Below are 21,623 nucleotides of genomic sequence, written 5' to 3' on the forward strand. Positions count from 1 at the left end.
TATAGTAAATTATTAGAGTAAAGGAAGGGATCTAAAGAAGGAAAAAGGCTAGATTAGTAACAAGTCAATATCTTGTATGCAAAATACATTGTGAAGGTGTAGATAAACACAGATTACAAGGAATAAGATGATCCAAAGGCATATTGATCATGATCAAATTTGTGAGCTTACTTGGATACTAAGCATATGAAAAAAGTAAAATTATGAATTTTCCATAGATCTTCTTAGTTATACTAATTCTGACAATACATCGTTCATCATTTTTATTTCAACTATTGCTCTCTAGTTTGAGTTATTTCAAGTAGTTTTTATCCCCTTTGAAATAACTTGGACAAACTCCCTATAAATTCGATAACATAGAATTACTGATGACTATTCGTAAATAACCAATATTATTTATTTTTATATTGACACAAATATTAAATAAGGTCTACTAATCCTTTTTCAAACTTATACAAAGTGTATATGCTAGAAACTAGATTTGAACTGGTGACACAAGGATTTTCAGTCCTCTGCTCTACCAATTAAGCTATCCCAGCTATTCCCCTATGCATCATACTAGCATAGTAACCAAACTCTTGTCAACTAGAAAAAATGGTAGAAGACAACATTTGAATGAGTAGAAGGATTGATACAACTAAAAAATTTATTTATACAATAAATTATACACAAGATATATTGTGTATTATTTGTGTATGTTACATACAGTTATATATAAAGATGTATATAGAAGAGAAGTAGACATTGATCATACAGTTAAAACTACTTATGTTATAAGACACTTAAAAAATTGAAAATAAAATAGACAACCTAGGGATAGAGGGACTCAAACCCTCACGGTCTATAAAGCCAATGAATTTTCCTCTTACTCCAATTTTCATTATTGTTGACAATGACATGTAGAATTGAGCTCTATTTCCTTTGAAAATTGAAAATATTGATGTAACAAAAAAGGTGAATTGGAAAAGTTGCAAGTATGTGAAGAATGAAACAAAGTTGGGGAAAGAGACAAAAAAGTTGGAATATGTTGAAGAGGAGTTATCTATTGTAACATTTATGGACAGATTTAAGAATTTGATTCAACCTTATATTCGTCACACATATTTTACAAAGTGTTAAGCATAATAGTTTCAAACTTTGAGAGATAATTTCCTAGTTGGAATGATTGTATTAGTCATTGATTTTGTAGAGAACTATTCCTTTGTTCATCAGAAATTAATTCAATCAAATTATTTCTTTTCTAAGCAAGTCACTATTATGGTACATGTTTGTTATAGACATGCATAATTAGATTTGGATGGTGTTTACAGTACACTTGAAGCACAAGTCATTAAAAAGGAATATCACCTTTATATAAGTGATGATAAAGAAAACAACATTCACTATGTAAAACATTGCTACAATATGTTTTTTTCTTATTTGAAAGAAAGAGACATAAATGTTGATAAACATTATGTTTGGTTTGATGGATGTGCCACATAGTTCAAATCATCTAGACCATTTTATGCATTATGTAGATATCATCATAATGAGATTTAAAACACATATGGAGTTTCTCTAAGAGTGGGCATAGAAATGGTAAACATGATGTAATTGGAGCTTGCATCAAACATTCTCTACAAAAGTATCAAATGAATTATAAGGGAGCTCATATAAAAAATGCACATGATGTTGTAGAATGGTGTAAGACACATTTTGCATCAAATGAGGTTGAGATATCATCAAGAACAACTTGAGAAGTACCATATAGAGTCTTTTGGGAGATATCAGGTATGGATGTGTACATTTGTTTAAATTTTATGCAATTAATTTTTAAATTTTCATTTTAAAGTTTTATCTTGACTTGTTGAAGTTTAAATTTAATTTGTCCATATTATTGTAATGAACTTTTAGATGTTAATAGAAAAATAATGCATGGTTGCAAGTGGATAAAAAAGAAACGTTCCTTATATATTTGGTCATGAGTACAGATAATCACTATTGGACATTGAAGACAAGAGAATAATCATATTTTTGTAATAGTTGTGTTGATGAAGACTATCAAGAATGCATCAATCAAACATGTAAATATATATGTGCATGGATTTTGGTACCACTTGATGTTACAGATACATTTGATAAAGATGATGAAAATTTTGATGATATTCAATTGATTTTTGATGATTATAATCATATCTTTGGATTAGCAAAAGTGGGAAAGTATCTAAAAAATTAATCTTAACTTGCCAGTTAATCTCAACTTGTTATTTAATTATCAATGAATTGTCTTATATAATGTACATGTACGTGTACTTTTTCTGTAGGAGATGTCTTTGCAGTGATTGCTGAGCTTGGAAATCATGAAGGTGTTAGTTATTATTTATTGTGATGTACTGCAGAGAAGACAAAGTTATACGATCTTGAAGAAAGTGATGAAATGTTGTTCCCCATAGATATTATGCATACATGTGCACGTTCATATATGAATTTATATATATCTAGGTAACTTTATATCTATCAAATTTTAAAATATTTAAATTTATGGTGTAGGTTTTGTTGTGATACAAGGAACATATTTGAAACAAGACAAAATAGTCCAACATAGAATACACTTTGTTGATTATCAACTTGACAACAAGGTTTTATAATACAACCACTTGGTTTTCCCACCGGGCTTTGTTTACATCTAATCAAATTTAAGCATGTATGTTGCAAGTGGAGACTAGACAGTGAAGATCATGAGAAGATATTACATGTTATAAGTGTACATCATTGTTAAATTGGGCTTTGAGATGGTCTAATTTAATTTAAATCAAATTTTAGGACCTTTAAATGTAGACATTTTGTTAATATTAATTGATTTAACAATTAGAAGGGATGAATGTTATATTAATTTAATAATATTATCTTATCTATTGGTTCTTCTTAAAATTTAGTTTTTAATAATTTGAATTAATTTAAAGTTGTTTGGCTTGATATATCAAATTGTAGTACCTTTAAATGTATACATTTTAATAATATTAGTTACCATGGATGACGGTTTTTAAGAATATTATATTTTGTAAAAGTCAAAAAATATAATGTATTGGCTTACCTACTAGCATATTTTTGTCCACATAAAACAAATATGTATCTTTAGTCCTACTAATTGATTTAGCAATTATAAGGGATGAATGTTATATTAATTTAATGTTATTATCTTATTTATTATTTCTTCTTAAGATTTATTTAGTAATTATTTGAATTACTTTAAAGTTGTTTGGCTTGATATATCAAATTTTAAGACCTTTAAATGTACACATTTTAATAATATTAATTACCATGGATGAAGGTTTTTAAGAAAATTACATTTTGAAAAAGTTTTTAAAACTAATGTATTGGCTTTCCTACTAGCATATTTTTAGCCACATAAAACAAATATGTATCTTTAGTCCTACTAATTGATTTAACAATTATAAGGGATGAATGTTATATTAATTTAATAATATTATCTTATCTATTAGTTCTTCGTAAGATTTATTTTATATAAATTTGAATTAATTTAAAATTGTTTGGCTTGATATATCCAATGGGAACTTCTAAATATTCAACTATTGAATTAGGTGAAGAGAAATTAACTTGATTATTTTATAATGATTACAAATAAATATAATGTTTAAAATCTATAATCTAATTCATGTGGGTTTGTTTAGTAGTTTTAAGCACCTATATTAATATACTTGACATGAAAAATAATTCAACTATAATGATACAATGGGCACACAGTTTGAACATAAGCTAGTGATGCTAATAGTATAACATTAATTAGATGCAATTTTAAAAAAAAAGGTAATGAATTCAATTCAATCACCCTATAATATTATTTTTTCTGATAGAGAATTATAAATTAGGTTCATAGATCAATTTGGAATTTCTTCATATTTAACTATTGAAGTAGGTAAAGAGAAGTTAATTTGATTATTTTATAATGATCACAAACAAATATAAAGTTTAAAATCTATAATCTAATTCATGAAGAATGTTCTACTAAAATACAAACATATACATGTACATCTCAAGAATGAACATCTAGATCTAATATCTATACTGAAATGCATGTATCCAAATTGTGTGAACAAAAAATGCATGTAAATCTTGAATAAATATGTATATGTAAATAGTAAAATAAATGGTGAAATACATGTCGTTGAGGTACTGTATAGAATGCATACGAATAGAATGACTCTTTGATTGAGTCTCCTGTACATCCTATGGCCAAGGTGGAACAACCAAGCCCTGCAAATATATATAGATTAGAACTATCTAAGCATATATATACATGTGTACATGAATATGAGTGCATATAGTTTAAAATATAAATAACTTTACAAACTATTTAAAACTTTTACTTGAGCACTACTGGGTTTCTGAGTAGAATCCTCTATCTGATGTACATGCCTTGACCCAACACTAAATGTAACAATGCACTTGGTGACATGTGCTTGCACAATTTAATTAATTTATTATCATTTTTTAATATCTATTTGAGCTATTTTTAAATTGCATATATTTTTAAAAATATTATATATATACCTGGGTCCCAAGAGTAGGAGGATGATCATCAGACTCCATTGTATTATCTATAGATGCACCTCTAGTACTAGTGTCAACATCTTGTCCTAATACCTAGCAACATCTCTAGAAGCTCCAACACCTATTGAAGCACCCTCAGTGCCACAATCTCCTAAAGCACCCTAAATGCCACAATCTCCAACTGCTAAATGACGATGAAGTGGCATGTGTAACTGGCTGGGCAATAGTGTAGAATCAATACTAGGCCAGGATAACATGTCCATGTATGATGAAAATCCCATGCTCTGACTAGTATCAATCTTAGATAGCCCTCATAACTTCTCACCAAAACCATCAAGGCCCTCAGATATGATCCTGACATCTCCAACTCATATGCTCGAGCCATTTGTAGAGTGTCATGAGCCTAGTTCAAAATGTTGTGAGCTATGCTATGTGGTGACTGCGACTGGTGTGGTTTATTCTTGTAAAACTATGGGGTCCTAATGCAGTCTAATGGTGTCCATCACTGAGCGAACTGGCATCCCATGTGTATCACAAATATAATTGGTATCTTGCAACAGGCCCTCCAAAAAATACAGTGCTCAATCCATATGTTTATTTTGTCTACATAGAGCATGGACATCACCTGGTAATGGTAGTCCAACAACTATATATGCCTCATCAAGGAAGGTGCTTGAAATGGTACTCAATGCCTCTAAAGATGTTTAGCCTAGAAAACTCTATCAAATGTGAATATACCGACCAAGAGAGTCAAATGTGATACTAGCAGCCACAGATGTAATGTCTCCAATACTATCAATTGCTCCCCTCTTAGAAGAAATCACAATTCTATCAACACTAGGAGCTAGTGCTAGAGTCATAGGAGGAAGTCTCTACTCAACGATCTATCTAACATTTGGAGGTGGTACATGCTGTGCATTGTGATACTAGTCATGATCTATAGTCCAACCATGCCCTTCTCTACAATAATCTAGAATATCTAAGTAGTTGACATTGAGCCCCACACATAACTCAACGTACAACTACTGTGCAAAACAAAGAGGTATCTAATTGTTATCAGGATAATGACAAATGATGATAGATCATACTAGCGACAATAGGATCTATGCAACATGTCACTTGATAGCCCCTCACCTTGCCATGGGTACCCTCATATGATGGAAAAAAATCTTGTTTGATGACATATTATAGGGCCACCCTCTTGACATCATTAAATGATGCATCACATGAAATCTCAGCTATAAGCTCCCTAGATATGGAAGCTAATATATTGGGGGTAAAAGAATGATGTGCTCTAAATCTAGCAATCAGATCCACTAAGGTCCTACATATGGTCGCATAAATGTCTTTATATACACCATCATTGGAGGAGAGTATAGACTACTCTAATCTAGTAACCTCCTACTCTACAAATGAAAATAGTGCATCAAGATCAATGTGTGGAGGTGCCACAATAGGAGTCGCACTAGAACCTACATGAGGAGCCACATGAGGAGCCACAACATGAGCCCCACGATGAGCCACAACATGAGCCCCACTATGAGATGCACCATGAACCCCACCATTAGTGACACCATGAGCAACACCACGAATTGCACCACAAGCCACAGTAGGAGTTGCACTAGTAGGAGTCACAATAGGAACCTCATCATCCTTAGGCTGATGACTAGGCTGATCATGTGAAGTCATATCTAGAATGATTGAACTGACATATATTGTAAATACACATATACATACATGTAGTCTAGCACACAAATTTATATTTAAAAGTTACAAATCGTACGTCATCTAATCTACACATCAATATATCAAACATTAGAAAGAGAGCTTGGTAGGGTTAGGGTTAGAGTTAGGGTTTGAGTTTAAGTTAGAGTTATGTTTAGACTTAGGGTTAGAGTTAGATTAGGGTTAGAGTTAGGGTTAGATTATGGTTAGAGTTAGGGTTTGAGTTTGAGTTCTAGAGCTAGAGTTAGAGTTGGGGATAGAGTTAGGGGTCGAGTTAGAGATAGTATTATGATTAGGGTTATGATTAGAGATAGAGTTAGGACTAGGGTTAGAGTTAGCATTAGAATAAAAGGGTTATCTAATTAGGGTTTGACTTAGAGTTATAATTAGAGTTAGGGGTAGGGTTAGAATTAGAGTTAGGGTTAGCTCATTACCTAGTTAGGGTTACAATTAGAGTTAGGGTTTGAGTTTGAGTTAGAGCTAGAGTTAGGGTTAGGGTTAGAGATAGAGTTAGGATTAGGGGTAGGGTTAGGGTTAGATTAGGGTTAGAGTTCTAGTATGAGTTTGAGTTCTAGAGCTAGAGTTAGAGTTAGGGTTAGGGTTAGGGGTGGAATTAGAGATAGGATTATGATTAGAGATAGAGTTAGGACTAGGGTTAGGGTTAGAATTATAGGGTTATCTAGTTAGGGCTTGAGTTAGAGTTATAATTAGAGTTAGGGTTAGAATTAGAGTTAGGGTTAGCTCATTACCTGGTTAGGGTTATAATTAGAGTTAGCGTTAGAGTTAGGGCTGAAATTAGAGTTAGGCTTCAAGTTAGAGTTAGAGCTAGGGTTAGGGTTCAAGATAGAGTTAGGATTAGGGTTGGGGTTAGGGTTAGGGTTAGATTAGGGATAGAGTTAGGGTTTGAGTTTGAGTATTAGAGCTAGAGTTAGAGTTAGGATTTGGCTTAGGGTTAGGATTAAGAATTAGAATTATAGTTCTAGTGTTAACAATATGGCTATAGTTAAAGTTTGGGTTAGCATTACAGTTAGGGTTACAATTAGAGTTATATAATTAGAGTTCGAGTTAGAGTTAGAGCTAGTTAGGGTTCAAGCTATCTAGTTAGAGTTAGAGTTATAAAATTAAGATTATAGTTAGGGTTATAGAACTACGACTATATATAGCCTATTAGGTTAGGGTTAGGGATGGAATTAGAGTTAGGGTTAGGGTTATGAATTAGAATTAGAATTCTAGGGTTAACAATAAGGGTATAGTTAAAGTTTGGGTTAGAAAATTAGGGTTAGTGTTATATAATTAGAGTTATAATTAGGGCTCAACTTAGAGTTAGAGTTAGTTAGGATTTGAACTAGAGTTAGAGTTAGAATTAAGATTAGAATTAGTGTTATAGAACTAGGGTTATATATAGGGTTCTATGGTTAGGGTTAGGGGTGGAATTATAGATAGGATTACAATTAGGGTTATGATTAGAGATAGTGTTAGGACTAGAGTTAGGGTTAGGATTAGAATTAAAGGGTTATCTAGTTACGGTTTTAGCTAGAGTTAGAATTACAACTAGGGTTAGGGTTAGGGTTAGAATTGTTAGAGTAAATAATTAATTTACTAATTATTTATTCTATTTACTTAAGCTTACTTAGGTAAATGCATTTATTTATTAGTTGTAGTCTAGGATTTTGTTATAAGTTGTTGACAATACGGGAGTTTGTTCTCTCCTAAGTCATACTTATCCTCTCACATTGTTCGAGGACTTTCCACCTCAAGTGGATGTATGCTTAGTTGTCACACTTATCTCCTAGCATCTTCTAGCTTGTTTTAGAAGATTCTTGGAGCTCTTTATATTCGGGCTCCCTCATTGTATTTCACAACATCAAGGCATATTGTAAATACATTTTCTCTTGTGTTTGCATACTTGTTGTCTCTCATGTCTGTTTAGGGTTTTTCCTTTGCTCCACGCTCTTCCTTCCTTGGCTTCTCTTTGATAGGTTTTCACATGTAGGTGATCTTGGGCATCTTTGGAGTTGGATTTCATCAAATCCTACATGGTATCAGAGCCTTCTTGCTGTTGCTTCATTGAAGATTTTTGAAGCCGTGATTTGAAGTTACAAACCTTAGTTTATTTGTGCATTTTTTTTTTAAATTAAGGGATCAGAAAAATTTTGGAGCACTTTCAGCTCAAACGGACACCACCATTGGATCCGAAAGGCCATTTGCAGTTAGCATTCATATAAAACTTGTTGATTTTGGACATAGAGCTCCGGGAGGCAAAAAAATTTTCATACCAGGGCTACCGTATGGACGATTTTGGTATTTATTGCAAATTTTTTAAAATAAAAAATATGTTGCTGGGTGGCCACCTGTGCACCACCGCAGGGCCGCCATTGTGCCACTCATAGTGGCTGCAGCTGGTAGCGCCGCTGTGGCAGCACCGCGACTCAGCCGCAGCTCGCGGGCCACCCCAGCCCCGCCCCTCCTGTACCTCCTCTGGTTACACAGCTTCTGTGCTCCGCTTAGCCAGTGTTTTTCCACCCGCTCGCCACCTGTTCACTCTATCTACCCACGTGGACATTTACTGCCACAGTCAACGTTTGCAGCCACTGCAGGGGTGACACGTGGCCTGGGTGCCACGTGGCATCTTTTTTGTGGCGACAACCATGTGGTTGTTAATTTTTTGCAGTGAATTGCTGATGCCAGTATGACATCAATGCTTGCATCATCAGACCTTGCATGCACCTATCCTGGTTCTATTTTGGAGCTACTATTGGTTTTTTGGTCATAACTGGAGCATATAGAGGTATTTTTTCATTTCGAAAGAAGCTCCAGAAAGCTGATTCCAAGACGGAGACATTGATGCAAGTATTTTTAGGTTTTGATGGTTTTTCATTGCCTATTTTTTTAGTCAAAGTCCAAAGTTTTGTTTTTGACTCTGACATGCATATCTTTTATGTCCCATGCCCATTTTTTAAAAACTTTATATTTCCAGAAAGCTAGTTCTGTATTCTTTTTAGAAATGTAGTCCTTTTCCTTAGTTTTTGGTCCATGCTCTTTCTATCATAGTTTTGGAATTTTTTCTATATGGTGGATATCTTGAGTGTTTTAGGTCTGAGGATCATTTTCCTGGCATGACTTCCTTTTTTTTGGGTTGTACTGTGTTTTTTTGCAGCTTTTTTTTAGTTTTGATCATTGTAGCTATCATTTGGAAGAACTTTTATGTATCGCACTGGGATAAAGTGTCACTTTTGCATTCTAGGAGTCATGAACGTTGTTTTGAGTCAATTGTACTTGAACTATTTTCATAAAGCACCATGGGGGGGATAGTTGTTTGTTGTTTTAGGATTCTCCCTTTGTCAAGTGAGTGTCCCTTCTACAACATTAGCCCCATGCAGAGTCAGTTTGACCATCTTTTTATTGGTGTTTTATACCCCTTTCCCTCTCTCGTCGTTCTTGGTTCATTTGTAGTAGACTTTGGCCCACCTTCTTAGTTGCCTATCATCTCACCCCATATGCATTAAGGGGGGTTATATTGTTGTTCTAATGCATCCATGGTTTGATGGTTCGATAGTGTGAACTATGTAGTCAGTGGTTCATCCTATGCACAAGGTGATTGCAGTGGTTGGTTACCTATGCATTTTGGTGAGATGGATCATCTACCATATAGACACGCTCAGTTTGTGCCTTCTTCTTCCATGGAGGTTCTTCAAATTAGTAGTTTGGCAAATTTGTAGCTTCTTCTTACTTTAGTGATGCTCTTCATGATCACTCCTTGTTCCTATTTGAAATGTCCCTTTTCTGATTTTGTATGATATTTCAAGCCTCAAATCAGATTTTCAAGATCAAACAACTAATATCACAAAGATCCACCAAATTTCTCCAGAAACTGCAAATCGGGTATGTTGAAAATAGTGCCAAAAGCTTCACAACTTCACAAATTATTAATAAATCTGAAAGTGGACATTTTTACAAAAATTTCAGCAGCATAACAGCCTACAAAATGACATTTCTAGATCCTTATAGCCTTTACACAACAGTTCTCAAATGTAGGACAAAAACTATGCTCATCGAGCTCCCGAAATTAACACAAAAAATGCCCGGAAACACCACAAAAACACTAATAATCTATCTCAAAAGTTTAATCATGTCCCAATACCTATATTCAGCTCTATTTTAACACCTTAAATTATGAAATACAGCAGCAACCCAAACTGATATGAAATACTCAACTGGAAACACCAAACTCATACCAAAAACACACCCGAAAACTCACAAATCTGCACTGTTCAACACAAAGGCAAACTCTTTATGAGCATGCACATGGAATGGCTTCAAAATCCCATCCTTAGCCTTCCTGGAAACCTGCAAACTCCTGTTCTTGGGTCTCCTTCTCCACAGGTTTGGCAGCCTCTGAAGAATAACAAAGAATGAGCAAAAATCAAGTTCTGGAATCCCCCCAAAATGCCTCCAAACCTCTTAAAAGAGGGCATAACTGTAACTCACGTCCAAGAGAGGTTAATGAAACATATTTTAATAATAATTTTCATTTATTAGTCCAACGGTTTCCAAAGATTAACCCCCTTTTTCCGAAACTTCACTTTCTTGGGCCTGCCTGCCTTAGCAAAGATTATTTTATTTTTTTATTATTTGAAAAGGGGACATGACAAGTCCTCCCCTCCCAAACATTTCTTGTCCTCAAGCAATGGCTAAACAATAAACCAATCAATCCACCTGGATCCCAAATGTAGTCATGAACTATACTACTACCAATTAACACAGGCTCCTGCAATATCCTCTGCAATATGACCAAGAGGAATCCATAATCAAACTAACAATTATAGCTCAACCAAACTCCAAAATCACCACTGCCATAGTCAAAAATCCATAAGATACAAACTCTTAGAACATCAGAACCCAAGTAAAGTGGACAAAACAAACTACCAACACAGTAAATACCATCAACGCATCCCACTGGCCTATACGGAATGTACAATCCAACTCTGCAACAATGGTGAATGCTCTCGAATGAAACTGTACCAAGTATGGAGAATCCACACATTGTACAACTCCTACAGTCAACACAACTCTACAAATCACCAGCCAATATCTCATAACCATAACTTCCATGCACTGCTGATGGTGAAAAGACATTACAAGATAAAGAGTAAGAAATGGAATCCAAACCAAATTTGCCTGCCATCAACTCCTCAAAACAAGGATCAAATTCTAACTGATGTACATACCCTGCAATATAATGTTGATTAAAAAAACCAACCTCAGTCAACAACTCACCATGAACAAGCGATACAACCCACTGTGACTGATCACTAGCTAAGTCAAGAGATGTCATAGCCAAAGGAGTAGAATCAATAACAACACCCACTAAAGCATCACTCCCAAACTCCTGCTCTAAGTCACATATTATCAAGCTATCAACTACAGAACCTATCGCCATGTCATGCCCATCACAACCCTTATCTTGAGGTGTCAAACTATCCCATAACTGACAACAAGCACTAGGAACCAAAGTACATCTTTGTATCATCATCTCATCAACATGGTCATCAAAGGTAAATTGATGAGTGTACCTCATAGTGTGATGCCGATAGAATGCGCCAATCTCAGTCAGTGGCTCAGACTGTAATCCAGATGAAACTAACTGCAATTGATCATTAACCATGTTGGAACTAACTACTACCTCCAAAGATATCACCAAGGGAGTAGTATTACTAGCAAGAACCATGCCAACTGCCGACTCACCAACATCACACATGATCTTTGATACATCTCTAGTCTCCGTGCCTTCAATACTAGAGGCCACCACCCTGTCAGGCATACAACAATCTACTACAACACCCAACTCAACTAAACCTGACTCTAGTGGGAATGAACCTGATATGCCAATGTTAGTATCAAGGATGGATGCATCCCCATCTCTACTGTCTCTGACAATTTCGGCCATGGACATCCTCGGATCACCAAACACCATAGCTTGTGACTGTATAGAATCAGGTAAAGATTGTAGTCACTCTAACTCCATGGTCACCTTAGCCAAATGAAACTGTGACTCCTTGAGAGCCAACTGTGTACTCTCAAGAATCTCAGAAGTCACCTCAAGCTACTCAGTAAGCTCACTCACCTCATCTTCCTTGGCCAACAATGCATCATATGCTGTACTGCCCCACTCCATAAGATAATCTTTGTCGGCTACCAACTGCATATAATTCTGTCTCAAAATCCGAATAGCCTCCCATAAAGAGTGGATCTCTGTCAAGGAAAGATAACTTCCTTCCTGCTCATCACTAGTAGGAGAACCCCATCCATAAACTGCCAGCAACTGATGAGCAGCATCAAAATGTTGGCAAGTGATAGCAATGTCTCGGTCACTAACTCTCAACTGATTAGACACATGATGGCACTGGCTTGACTGTCTCCTACAAACCTCCTTTGATGCACTGTCTAAAGGAGTATAATCAAAGTCACTAGTCTCTAGAGTATTATAATCCATATCCTGTGAATCAAATCTAAAGCTCATATCAACATACGAAGTATCAAAAACATTAGCACTGCTATCCAACTCCTTTGTACCCAAGGAAACTAAGTTTTCAAAACTGCCCACTACATCCTCCTGGATGTCATCAATGCCAATATGATCTTGGGACTCATCTGTACACACTGCCAAATATGAAAGATCATCAACACATTCCAACAAGTATGGTCGACTGGATATATGAACAAAGCCCAACATCGGTGTATAAAAACTAATACCAACATCAGACAAGATACTGGCACAAGAAAAGACAACACCATGTAATTTGCTAATCAAATCCATGATAGCACCCAAACAAACACTGCTACCAAAAAGTGTTAAAGATCTCCAGTCAACTGAATCCCAAATGCCAATATAACAATCTCGAGTCCATATCCGTAAACTAGAATCAACTGGTAACTCTAGCAAACTCCTCACCTGAGTAATATGACCAATACCAACTAACTCCACATACCTGTCATGATGAGATAATGAAGTCACAATACTATCTTTGTTCACTTTCAGCTGGCTGGACAAATCATGTGAAGTACTACCAGCCTCAACCTCATGTGATGAAGCATCTAACTGTGCCTGGTACTCTTTCTCAGCAAAGTCATGAATGCTCAATGTCTACTCATCTCTACCAGGTATCTCACCATCCTGCACAACAACATCCTCATAATCATCATCTAAACCCACTACACTATAGTCACTGCCTGTTGTAACTATACCATCCTGAATACCTGTGGCATCACCCTTTGATGACCTGTAAACAATTGTCTCAATTTGAGTATCAAGTTGACCATTACTATCAATCTGTGTAATATCCTTTCCCACCACCTCCTGTGGTAGAGTAGAATCTGAGACCTCTACCTGGCTATCAGTTAGTTTCTCAAACTCCTCATGCAAGTTCTTGGGAATTGTGTCATCTGTCCTGTGAGAAAATTTTCCAAATAGAAATCCAGTCAACTAATCCACCTTAGCTGGGTCGGACAACATGTCATTCATTATACGGTGGTGCTCAACCAATTGTTCAGACATGTCATGGCTTATTTTCATAAGTTTATCTCGAATGTCTAAATAACCATCCTTTCTATTGTTTTGACTCTGGATATCAATTGTCCAAGATCATGTCCTCTGAGACTCTGTACTATACCTGTCCATTCTGGATAAAGTAGAGTGTAACCCCAATAGGATATAACTTCTTCAAACACCAAGAACTAACATGCAAATTATTAGAAGTAGCATGCAACCATAGATTTTGACATGCAACTGATTAGAAGCAACATGCAACCACCAAATTCACCAAGAACTAACATGCAAATGATAAGAAGTAGCATACAACCATAAAATTTTTCACATAGCTGATTAGAAGAAACATGCAATCATCAATTATGACATGCAAGATCTGGGTAGTTGTCAAAAATGCAAGATCTGGGTAGTTGTCAAAACTGACATGCAAGATCTGGGTAGTTGTCAAAACTGACATGCAAACTTCTACAACCACCAAATTCACCAAGAACTAACATGAAAATGATTAGAAGTAGCATGTAACCATAAATTTTGACATGCATCTGATTAGAAGCAACATGAAACCATAAATTATGACATGCAAGATTTGGGTAGTTCTAAAAACTGAAATGCAAGATCTGGATAGTTATCAAAACTGACATGCAACTTCTACAAACCCTCGGGCTGGCAAGATCATGGCTCTGATACCACTAAAATGTCCCTTTTCTGATTTTGTATGATATTTCAAGCCTCAAATCATATTTTCAAGATCAAACAACTAATATCACAAAGATCCACCAAATTTCTCTAGAAACCGCAAATCGGGTATGCTGAAAATAGTGCCAAAAGCTTCACAACTTCACAAATTATTAATAAATCTGAAAGTGGAAATTTTTACAGAAATTTCAGCAGCATAACAGCCTACAAAATGACATTTCTATATCCGTATAGCCTTTACACAACAGTTCTCAAATGTAAGACAAAAACTATGCTCATTGGGCTCCCGAAATTAACACAAAAAATGCCTGGAAACACCACAAAAACACTAATAATCTATCACAGAAGTTTAATCACATCCCAATACATATATTCAGCTCTATTTTAACACCTTAAATTCTGAAATACAACAGCAACCGAAACTGATATGAAATACTCAATTGGAAACACCAAACTCATACCAAAAACACACCCGAAAACTCACAAATCTGCACTGTTTAGCACAAAGGAAAACTCTGTATGAGCATGCACATGGAATGGCTTCAAACTCCCATCCTTAGGCTTCTTAGAAACCTGCAAACTCCCGTTCTTGGGTCTCCCTGGAAACCTGCAAACTCCCGTTCTTGGGTCTCCTTCTCCACAGGTTTGGCAGCCTCTGAAGAATAACAAAGAATGAGCAAAAATCAAGTTCTGGAATCCCCCCAAAATGCCTCCAAACCTCTTAAAAGAGGGCATAACTGTAACTCATGTCCAAGAGAGGTTAATGAAACATATTTTAATAATAATTTTCATTTATTAGTCCAATGGTTTCCAAAGATTAACCCCCTTTTTCTGAAACTTCACTTTCTTGGGCCTGCCTGCCTTAGCAAAGATTATTATTTTTTTATTATTTGAAAAGGGGACATGACACTATTTTAGTGGACACTTTCCTAGTTGGAGACTTCTTCTATTCTTCACTAGGTTCTCACCTCTTTTTGGGGGAGGGTTTTTCCCACGTGGTTTTCTCTCTTTCCCCATTTCTAGAGGTTGCATTTTGTTGCATTGTACATGGGTACCTAACATGGCCTCATTGTCGGGACCCATTCTACATTTCTTAGTTTTGTGAGCTTAAGACATTTCCCTAAGTTGCACTTAAGGGGGGGTGTTAGAGTAAATAATTAATTTACTAATTATTTATTCTATTTACTTAAGCTTACTTAGGTAAATGCATTTATTTATTAGTTATAGTCTAGGAGTTTGTTATAAGTTGTTGACAATACGGGAGTTTGTTCTCTCCTAAGTCATACTTATCCTCTCACATTATTCAAGGACTTTCCACCTCAAGTGGATGTATGCTTAGTTGTCACACTTATCTCCTAGCATCTTCTAGCTTGTTCTAGAAGATTCCTAGAGCTCTTTATATTCAGGCTCCCTCATTGTATTTCACAACATCAAGGCATATTGTAAATACATTTTCTCTTGTGTTTGCATACTTGTTGTCTCTCATGTCCGTTTAGAGTTTTTCCTTTGCTCCAGGCTCTTCCTTCCTTGGCTTCTCTTTGATAGGTTTTCACATGCAGGTGATCTTGGATGTCTTCGGAGTTGGATTTCATCAACTCCGACAAGAATTAGAGTTAGGGTTATAATTAGAGTTAGGATTAGAGTTAGGGTTAAAATTAGCATTAGGTTTTGAGATAGAGTTAGAGTTAGAGTTAGAGTTAGGGTTAGGGTTAGAATTAGGGTTAGAGTTAGGATTTGAGTTTGAGTTAGAGATAGAGTTAGAGTTAGGGTTTGGCTTAGGGTTAGGGTTAAGATTAGAACAAGGGTTATATAGGGTTAAACTTTTTAACTCATTATTTTATGTTTTCTAATGTTAACTACTATTTTTTTTCTAAATCTTTTTCTTAATGTTAAATTAATATTTCTCTAGTATTCTAGACTAATGCTTTTAAAATATTTTAAAATATTTTTCTAATATTTTCTAATATTCTAGACTAATTTTTTAAATATATTCTAATATTTAAAAAAAAAATTCTATTATTTTTCTAATATTTTTTTTCTAATATTAGTGATTAATATTTTTTTTTATTTTCTAATGTTTTTATAATATTTTCTAATATTCTATAATTTTTTTAAAAAAAAATTCTAATATTTTTCTAATATTTTCTAATTTTCTAGACTAATTTTTAAAAATATTTTTCTAATATTTTGTAATATTTTTTCCAATATTTTTCTAAAAAGACTAATATTTTTCTAAATTTTTTTTGTAATGCTGTACTAATATTTTTCTAATATTCTAGATTAACATTTTTTAATATTTTCTGATATTCTAGACTATTATTTTTAAAATATTTTCAAATGTTTTTCTAGTATTTTGTAGTGCTTTTCTATTCAAATGTATTTTCTAATAATTATCTAATTTGACACTATTCTTTTTTCTAAATTTGTTTCCTAATGTTAAATTAACATTTTTTGAATATTCTAGACTAATTTTTTTTTAATAATTTCTAATATTTTCTAATGTAGTTTCTAATATTTTTCCAATATTTTTGAATGTATTTTTTAATAACAGTAATATATAATTAATAAAAAAATTATAAATAAAAAATTAATATAATTAGCTAACATTAAAATATTCTTTGAAAACATTAAAAACATAAAAAAAAAATTCAAATAATCACATATAAACATACGCAAAATAGCGCAATGACCAAAATCTAGACGAAAATGATGCAACTCGCTCAAGACTCCAATATGTTCACTCCAACATCCAAAACAATTCTACCATGCCATAAAAATGAATAGTAAAAATAGAAAATGAGGAATATAAACCATAAATCACTATTAACATACATTCGCGTGAACATATATTAAGGTTATGTTCACACAAACATAACCTTTTTTGTTGAGATATGTTCATGCAAACATAGGGAATTTGAAAATTGCATTTTTTACAACATTTAGAGAATTTCTTCATGCCACAAAAGTGGCACCCACTATTGTGGGATCACCCCAATTCATTTAAATTTTCATTATATAGATATTATTTTGATGGGGATATTACGGTCCTCCCCTCTCAAATTTTGGTTGTTCTAAAAAATAATCATTTATACATAAGTTTTCTTATAGAGCCAACATATGAAACATATAAGTGGATGTAAGAAGATGTAAAGGATTCATCAAGTATAATGCATGAAAAATACAAAGCATAAACAAGATAAACACATGGGCATATGGAAATGTGAACTAGACACATGAATGCATGGAAACACAAAGTATACACATGAATGCATGAAAAATGAAGCATACATGATGTAGACACATAATACATGCATTCTTGATTAATGCCTTACACTTTACAATTGGTAATGAGGTAGAGTCAAGAAAATAATTTACAAAATCTACTTCAATAGAATCTTGCCCCCATAAGTGATCATTAGTACATACGTTTATGTTGAGTCATGATAAATTAATCCAAGCCTATCCCATACTAAGTCCAAGAGGGGAACTTTGGTCCCCTTGGCCTTAGTGGTAGGTGTTAAGCATCCACACGAGGGGGCCTACTTAGTGACATATTTGTTTTATTTTTCTTTTGTTATTAAACTTAGTCAAGAAGAAAACTTAAGATGTAAACAAATTTATTAGGAACCAAACTCAATAGTTTCCCTCAAAGTTTACATATCCAATCCCTTAAACCTTTCTTGGACATGCCAACAAGGTGCTTGGGGTCACTAATACCTACCCTATCTTGTTAATAGCTGATTGGTTAGATTTACACTAGCCTCTATCTGAATACACCTCCCCCCTCCTCTCTCTCTCTCTCTCTCTCTCTACCTCCCTCCCACCCACCCTTATAGGTAAATTATTAATAAATTATATGTGAATTGAAAATTTCATGCTATCCTATTTATTATACTAGTCTATGAAAACACCAAGATGAAATATGTAGTTTAGAAACCAAACTCAATGGTTTACCTCAAGGTTTTATAGATCCAATCCCTTAAGCCTTTCTTGGACATGTCTGCAAGGTGCTTAAGGTTGCTAATCTCTATCCTGTCTTGGGAATAATCAATTGGTTGGATTTACACATGCCTCTCCCTTATTTTATTTCTACTTTTCAACCCAACTTATAAATAATTAGTCTTAAGCATGTATATTTTAATTAAGAGTAATGTTAGAAGAGTAATGCTTTGACATTTCTTATTAAAATTATGAATATGCATGATAATAAATGAACAATAGTATACATACTAGCTATAAAGGTGTATAATGTGCTTGATCTTATAATTTGAATGTCATGATTACTATAATGGTATTGCTTGACTATATTGAATATATAAGTATATTAAATATTTATTGTCATGGCAGGATTACCATACACATATACATACTTCTTTCTTTCTTTTTTATTCTTCTTTGTTGTTTTTTATTATAAAGGACAAATGTATTAATAGAAGTTTCCTAATATTAAGTCTTTTTATAATCTGTCTTCAATAAACTTCAAATTCAATATTATTTTTCCCTTGAAACATTTAGTGACATTGTTCTTTATGTTTGATATTGACCATATGGTGGAAATGGTCTTGTTCTTTCATATAAGTGATGATCTTTATTTATTTCTTTGACATTAGTGACAGTTGAACTTTTCATCTTTGACATCAAAGACAATATGCCCAAAAAAGCATACCAGTTTATTGATATATGTGTGGACTAGCTTCCTTACGTATTTTTATTATTTTATTTCCTACTTTAACTATTGAACATGTATCCCTCACATGTCTCGATAACTTGATCTTATCATAATACTTTGATATTGATAGGTGTTACTCTTTTGATCTATCAATGGTTGTTCTATATCTTTTAATTGTTATTTTTTCTATTTACTTTTTAATTTACAATTGCTAATCCTTAATAATGATTCATGTTAGTGTATTAATGTATAAGGGTCTTTGTAGTTTTATAATTTGATATATAAGGAAGAAATTCTATTCAATGGTTGTGAGTTTACTCGTTGAAAATGATCTATTAACATACTTAATAATTATTTCTCTAGATACTTGTTGCTTATATTTTAAGTGTACATTATCTTACTAGTGTAAAATTCTATTGAACTTTTTTTTTTTTTGGTAATAGTCATAGATGAAGTGTATTTTATTTTAATCATTGTTGGTCTAATTCATAAATCTTGTTTGCATATAAGAGAGACTGATATCTCCCTTCTTATTAGCAAATAAGAGAGATCACATGCAATAAATATTCTTTGTGATTCTTTTTATTGGATTCTCAGGTGGTTTTCTCTTCCCACTATGACAGTGAGTAAGGAGTGTCCTACATCCATGATGTTTCTTATCTAATTTGTGCATTGAATAATTTTAATTATTTCTATCAATTATCCGACCGTCTGACCAACAACTTGCATCACATTGACCACTGCTGCAGACTCACACTCCACATCCCCCGCCACAACCTTGCACCACTTACTTATCCATTATCCATCTCACATCACTATTGGTCTTGAGAATTACTGTTCTATGAAAATGAGATGCCAAACCAAGAGTTTAAAGCCTTTTGAAGTATCGAGAAGGCCACATAGTTGTAATATCAATTCCAATCTGATAAGCGTGTCGAGAGCATGAATAATTAACAACTTTGCAGCCACCTCACGTCCAAATGTCTATAGAGAGTACAGATTGGGAATGATGTGATGAGCCGAGAAGGGAGCACGCACTTCTATGACTGATTTCTTGCCACAAAAATGAAAAACTTTTGTCTTTCAACGTGTGATCCTGGGTTAATACGATGGAGCCACCTATTTACTTTAAAACAATCGTTAGCTGGAAATTGACAAGTACTAAAACCTTGCCACATACGGTTATTACATGTCCAATCAGAAAGCCTTGAATCAAAGGGTCTAATCATCAAAGTCTGCGGGCATAAGATAGGAGTAATCTTCTTGTAGTTCAAATTAATTTTCAAGGGAGCCTGTCACCCCGATATTAGAAAGTTTATCAGCCACTGAATTGGCACATATGATCGTATGGGAGACCTTGAATTCATCCAAGCATCAAGCATAATTCTGATTTGCTTGACAAGCTTGTCCAAATGCCATGAATCCATACTTCTTTTGGTAATACCATTAATCACAATCTCATAGTCAAGTGAAGTTTCTAGATGCCTAATTTACTCCAAGGAAGAGTGCCTCTAGAGCTGCCATGCATTCTACTTGATTGTTTGTCCCATTATTGATTCGTTTTGCACTCATAGGCAAAATGATATCATCATCTGAATGGTCCACTGCCCCAAATACGGAAGAGCCTCACTACAACATTTGGTGTCATTTTAAGATGGCAAACCATCGCTATTGCGACGTCCAACTGTCACCCTAGCGGCAAACTCGCTTGTCGGCTCCCGTCAACTTTTGTTGTTGCAAATTATGACGCCGAGGGAATCCATCGTAATGGTGACGGTAGACACTGTTGTAACTTGGAAGAAGGGAGGGACAAGAGTTCATGCTCATGATGTCCCAATTGTGATAGTACGCCGTTGTAATTAAGATGGTTGAAAATTTGACTCCGCCATCGCAATTGTGATGTATATGTGACAACTGCACTGTAGAAGCAACAGTTATTCGTCAGAGCATGCCGTCGTGGTTATGTCGCTTTTTATAACAGCTGTTTTGTGCAAGGGATAGATAGCCGTCAGAACTGACCATCGCTTTCAAGGTGGGTCTGTTGTAATTGGGACAACTACTTGAATTATTAAAAAAAAATTATTCTTTTGTCCACTAGCAGTAGAGTCTAATTTGGATAGTCTTTTAGTATTAGTGTTCAGAAAATCTCATTGCATCACATGAAAGGGGTTTATCAATTTTTTTGCAGTGACTGTAATGTTTAGGGATGGAAGCTTTCCTTGGTAAATGCACCATAGCTTCTACTGCTGAAATAGGGGTTGGGTAGAGCTAGATGAAGTCTCACGTAGGGCCTCTCGACACATTCTCTAGCACTTTTCCTTACTACCTCAATCCACCACTTGTTGGTGCTTGATAAAATTTTTTTGTGCTATCTTCTTCTTGGACATGTTGCCATTGTTGTTGGCCATCAATGTCTATTAATTATTACATCTATTA

At 34.3% G+C, this 21,623-nt stretch overlaps 1 non-coding gene across 1 annotated transcript; it reads right to left on the reverse strand.

Moving 5' to 3' along the window:
• Positions 1-466: 466 nt before the first annotated feature.
• Positions 467-539, reverse strand: TRNAF-GAA (transfer RNA phenylalanine (anticodon GAA)). Its single transcript has one exon. It is a non-coding gene; the product is annotated as a tRNA-Phe (tRNA).
• Between the last annotated feature and the right edge of the window lie 21,084 nt (positions 540-21,623).

Source organism: Cupressus sempervirens, chromosome 7 (genome assembly GCF_028749045.1).
Source record: "Cupressus sempervirens isolate cs-2001-9-10 chromosome 7, ASM2874904v1, whole genome shotgun sequence".
Classification (NCBI taxonomy): Eukaryota; Viridiplantae; Streptophyta; class Pinopsida; order Cupressales; family Cupressaceae; genus Cupressus; species Cupressus sempervirens.